The sequence below is a fragment of the Panthera pardus genome, unplaced genomic scaffold (assembly GCF_024362965.1).
Source record: "Panthera pardus isolate Hobbes unplaced genomic scaffold, ASM2436296v1 HiC_scaffold_16, whole genome shotgun sequence".
Classification (NCBI taxonomy): domain Eukaryota; kingdom Metazoa; phylum Chordata; class Mammalia; order Carnivora; family Felidae; genus Panthera; species Panthera pardus.
This window is the reverse complement of record NW_026526721.1, coordinates 17,051,239-17,056,821: the sequence shown is the minus strand read 5'-3', so window position 1 is coordinate 17,056,821 and position 5,583 is coordinate 17,051,239. Positions and strand designations below refer to the sequence as shown.

The following is a 5,583-nucleotide window of genomic DNA, read 5'->3' as shown; positions in this document are numbered from 1 at the left end:
AATTCTTTTGTTGACATCTGGACATGATGTATTGAGTAAATAGGCCTTTGTGTAATGGTTTATGCTCATCTGGTTCAGAGTTCTGTTTGTTTAATATTTGCCATAGGTGTAAGTGCCAGAAGCTTCAAATCCCTCTCCTGTCTTGTTTTGTCTCCTCTGTTGTCTCTGAGATTTGCTAAAGGCACTTTGTTAGCTAGAGTCTTTGTCTTGCAACCCTTTCATCTGTAATCCACTGTTATTAACCTGGAGCCCTGTTGCTGCCAGGGCAGGATGCTGAGGAAGGGAAGTATTCTATAGTCTTATGTCAGTATTTCACTTGGCCTGAATCCTTGAACTGTGACTTTCACGAGTGTTTATTGGCTTCTCCCCCTCCCCCCCCGCCCCCCACCCCGGGGTGAAACCTGAAGACTAGAGGGGGCTAGAGTTAAGGAAGTGCATTCCCATAGGTTAGATAGGACTCCGGAGAAATTCGTAAGGATGGAGAGTAGTCCTTTGTTATGGAAGAACAGTCTTGGGGTTTCTAATGGCTCCTAAAGCTTTGCCCAGTGGCAGTATTGTAGCCAATGAGGTTTATCCAAAGCGCGATTATTGCTAATTGAAATCTAATGGCTCTTCTCTTCTCTCTTTGCCAGAGCCACCTGTAATCCTTCCTGACTCATTACCCTTAGAGCCTGGTAAGTTTTCTGGAAGTAACCCACCACCATGACCATGCCCACAGGAGTCTCTCAGTCTTATGCTAATATACAGTCAGCCTCCAACAATTTATAAAAATTCCCATTCAAGTGTTCCTACCGGGTAATGGCTTGAGCAGCAGAGGCCCCAGATAAGGAGACCTAGGCTGTGACTCTCAGATTTGCTGTCTCTTCATGTTAGAAGGTCGTGTTTGGGTCTGCTATCTTAACTCTGATAAATCCAAGAAAAGTGATTAATTTTCAGTCCATTAAGCTTTTTCTTATTGTAATAATGAAGCAACACTTTCCAAGCTCTTCACTTATTGCAGCTATCTCTGGATCGCTTTGTTTAATATGATCAGTTTTGATGGCAAATGTGAGATAAAAAGATAAGGTAGTGCATGCTCCAAGTATATTTCCGTTATAGAAATTTTTATACAAGTTGACATTAATAATAATGATTAAACACTGAAGTTAAAACATCATGATGATCGTGTGAATAGATAAGTCTTTCTAAGACCCGACCTAAAATATATTCACATTTGCTGTATTAACATTTACTATGCTAATATATGCTAGCCTAGAACTGTTAAAAGTATCAAATGAAATGTCACAAGAATATTTATTAGAAATAGAATTCTGACAAACATGTGAAGTCTCATAAAGATGGATTTCATGAATTCACTAAAATATTTTTTCCTTTCTTTTTTCTTTTTTAATTTTGTGATGTTTATTTATTTTTGTGAGCGTGAGAGACACAGCATGAGTGGGGAGGAGCAGAGAGGGAGAGGGAGACACAGAATCTGAAGCAGGCTCCAGGTTCTGAGCTCTCAACACAGAGCCCCACGCAGGGCTCGGACCCAAAAACCGCAAGTTCATGTCCTGAGCTGAAGTCAGACAATTAACGGACTGAGCCACCCAGGTGCCCCATTTTTCCTTTCTTTATATGTTTAGTCCCAAATAAATGACAAGCTTAACTTTTGATGATAATAGGATCATTCTGATTAACCTTTGTGATATTACTTTTACTTTACAAAAAATATTAGAAAATCATATTGACACATATATGTAGATTATTAGTGTTGGGAAAAGTTTTCAATTAGCAATAATCGCGCCTCGGATAAACCTCATTGGCTACGATACTGCCACTGCGCAAAGCTGATTATTAGTGTACATAATAAATAAATATGTGTTACTTAAGGAATAGTGAATACATCTGTCTAATTAGGAATCAGGAAACTACATATTTTAAAAATCTAGATCAGAGGTCAGCAAAACAGTGGACTATGGATCAAATCCAACCTAGAGCCTGTTTTTTGTAGGTAAAGCTTTGATGGAACACAATAATCCCATTAATTTACCTATTGTCTCTGACCGCACTCGGGGCTGAAATAGCATTTAGTTGCAACAGAGACCTTATGAATCACAAAGCTAGGATATTTATTATTTATCTCTTTGCATAAAATGTTTGCCTGTCACTACTCTGGATGCATCCTAATTTGATACAATATGATATCATAATTAACACTTTGGCATGGAATATATTTTGATTCATTAAATAATGGAAGTCCTATTTAAAACCTCTTGAAATTTCCAAGAACATATTTATTTTGCCAAAGAATGTATAATTATACGTGAGTCATTTTTTGAGTGATTCATATTTTCACCAAGTTAGGAAATACTGGTACACTGGATCTGGGTTTATGCTATGCTAACTTTTAATCATTGCATGTAAATAATCACAATAGATGTAACAAAAGCAAAGAAAAAGTATCAATGTCAGTTATCTAAAAGATATCTGGTATTTAACATAAAAATTCATTTTAAAAAATATGAGCGTCTTCTTTAACATTAAGCATTAAACAAACTCTCTCTCTCTCTCTCTCTCTCTCTCTATATATATATATATATATATATATATATGTTTCTAACTGTATGTTAAATGTTTTAAATGTGTTGTTCCAAGAAAGTGGATTTAATTTTTTTTTCATTTATTATATATTTATTTCCTCACCCTATTTAATAGATGAAAAATAATTTTATTGGCATGTTTATTTTTTTCTTCCCAAGCACCAATCTGATAAATAAACAAATTCAAAAAGAACTTCTAAATACTGCTTTTCACACAAAATTTAAAAATTGATCACACTCAAACCCTGTGGTCATGGGTAATTTATTGTTTATCCTCATCTGTAACAAACTTGCATGTACATAAGTAGTCTATGCTTATTATGAAATTTGAATGTTCATTTGGGTTGTTGGATGCTGTGAAAATTTCTTGGTTGAAATAGGGAAACAGTTAATAGGCAGGGGATGGCCAAGTTGTAAACAATACTCTCGTGGAGACAAAAGTTGACTACTCTGGTCTGATCCTAAATTACACTCAATTAACCTACTGAGCCACCCAGGTATCCCAGCAAGCAGGATTTTTTAATTAGTCTCCTCTGTCTTCTACGAGTCTTGTCCTAAGGCTCACTTCCTACCAAGAGGCAAAATAATCATAGCAGGATTCATATTTCTACCCAACACCTCCTAAAAAGGTACAAAGAGAGAACATGCTATTCTAGAATGTCTTCTCCAGTCTCATTTGCTGACCCTTGGTAAAGCCTTGTGGTCTTTATCAAATTGTACAATTATATAAATTGTGTACAATTTATCAAATTGTAGTAGGCCAGGTAGCTCAGTTCTGGCACTCCTATTCTACCTTAAAACACAGGCTATGCAAAGGATGTGTGAAGATCTGGGGCGGGGGGCGGGAAGGCATCTTACGTGGTAAATCAAATAGCCATGTCCTGGGTTAGGAGATTATAGGGAATGCATTCCAAAGCAGAACACTGCTTTCTGGCCTTGCTGAAAACAACGGGCCATGCTTCGCTTATCTAGTCAATGTATATCTAGGGGTTGGGTCCTGCCTGTGCTCATGAATTCCTCAGACCATGTTATCATATGGAATATCTTATCTTGTTTTCCACCCTGCTTTCTTCATCTGCTCTTTTGTAGTCTTGGGAATGCCTTAACTTGTTTTTCTGCATGCTTTCTATACTTTCTTACTAGCACATAGCCCCCTGACATATTGCGCAATGTTTCCCTAAACGTATGCTTAATAAATGGAGGAGCTTGAGAGCAGCTCAGGGAGACTTCCCGTAGCCTCCCTCTCAGTTCTCTTGACTTACATAGAGTCTTGAGTAATCTTTTTCTGCTGTCCTCGGCTTTGCTGGACAAAGCCAGAAGCCAAACCCACAATCAAGGGACAGTGTTATGGATGTTAAGGAAGTCATGAGAAGGTCTCTGACTCTAAATCACCAAAGGACACTCAAACCTAACTAATTTCTAACTATATTTTTTAATCTTGTGAGCATCCCTCTTCTGCAAAATAACTCAGTTAAAGGCATCATCTGCTAGAAGATGAGAAGTCTGTATCTTCAGTTACCAGGGACATCTTATAATTCATAGAAAAGTCATTTCAGTCCTAAGATTCATCTGCATGTCTTTCTTTAGAAAGTAAAAGACAAAGCAGAAAGAAATGTTCCAATTCAATCATGTACAACAAATGGTTTTAGGAAACTTCCATGAGTATGCAGAGGGTGAATATGTGAATCTACTAAGGAAGAGAGTAATAGTGTTCTCTATACTTATCAGAACTTGCTTCACCTAACCAAATATTGAATTAACAGAAAGCATAATGATTTAATAAATAAATACATTTCCAATAATAGATACAAATCTTCCCTCCACGTTGATGATAGTAAATGTAGAATCAATTAAAATGTTCTGCCATGATGGGGTAATATTTATTTCCCTTTTAAAAATAATGGGGTTTTTAAATTTAATCTTAAAGCCAAGTTTACTAGAAGTTCTTAGTTTTTTCCCCCCTGATTTACATATTTCCTTCTAAAAAAGCAAAAACCTACATTTGAATGAGGTCCATGTTGACTTTGAAAGTTACTTTGTTCTTTATGTACATGGATTGTTAGCCTAAAAATATTTTTAGGTGGCTTTGTCTTCCACCTTTCCTTTAACCTTTGCCCCAAGGGTAGCACCTCCACATTTCACCCGATATGTGGCTATGATCCAGACATCAGTACAAATAGAAATGCTTAGAATTACCTTCTTCAAAATATTAATTGGATTTCCAAGAGTAAGCGCTATTCCCTCCTTCTTGAAATGTCTCTTTAAGTTGGCTTCCAGGAAATCATTCTGCCCTGGTTCTCTTACCTTCCACTGACTTTTGCTGTTCTATTTCCATCTCCCTAATATCCAAATGTTGGTTTTTCCAAAGACTCCAATAGACCTCTGACATTCTGTATCTACAATGACCTCCTTGATGCTTTTATTCAATGTCATGAATCTTATTATCTAAGTCCTGAGCCCCTCTTATTTATTATATACAACTAAGGTCTCTCTCCTGAACTCCAAACTGACATTTAACTCCCTACAAGACTCCTCTGCTTGGTTGTATCCTCAACATTTCAAGTTTATCCTCAACAAAATCACACTTCAAATGTTCCCTTTCAATTGTGAACATCCTACAATCTTCCCTTTATCACACTATTCTCCCAGTTACTCGAGTACTCTTTCTGCTCCATTTGTGTTAGAACTTAGACATTGACATTTTTGCTCATGGTTCTTTTCATCACACTTAAAATAATACCTCACAAAAGAAGATGTTCAATAATTATTTATTGACCAAATGTTTGAGTGAATGACAACAGGAGGGGGATGAATTTGGCTTTCGATGATTTGATTGGAGTATCCTATAAAAAACACATTTTTATAGTCAATTCAATATTAAAGTCATTGTGATGCAGATGATAGGTCAAGGAACTAACATGGAAGGAATTGTTTAGGGATGTGTGAAAATTGAGAAGAGAAAAATGTAAAAACAGATTCTATGGAATGGCACTTTTCAAGC

General features: G+C 36.5%; 2 pseudogenes; one reads left to right on the top strand and one right to left on the bottom strand.

The window, feature by feature from the left end:
- Positions 1-534: 534 nt before the first annotated feature.
- On the top strand, positions 535-617 carry LOC128777562 (U4 spliceosomal RNA; annotated as a pseudogene).
- Positions 618-1,699: 1,082 nt separating this feature from the next.
- LOC128777556 (U4 spliceosomal RNA) lies at positions 1,700-1,831 on the bottom strand (annotated as a pseudogene).
- Between the last annotated feature and the right edge of the window lie 3,752 nt (positions 1,832-5,583).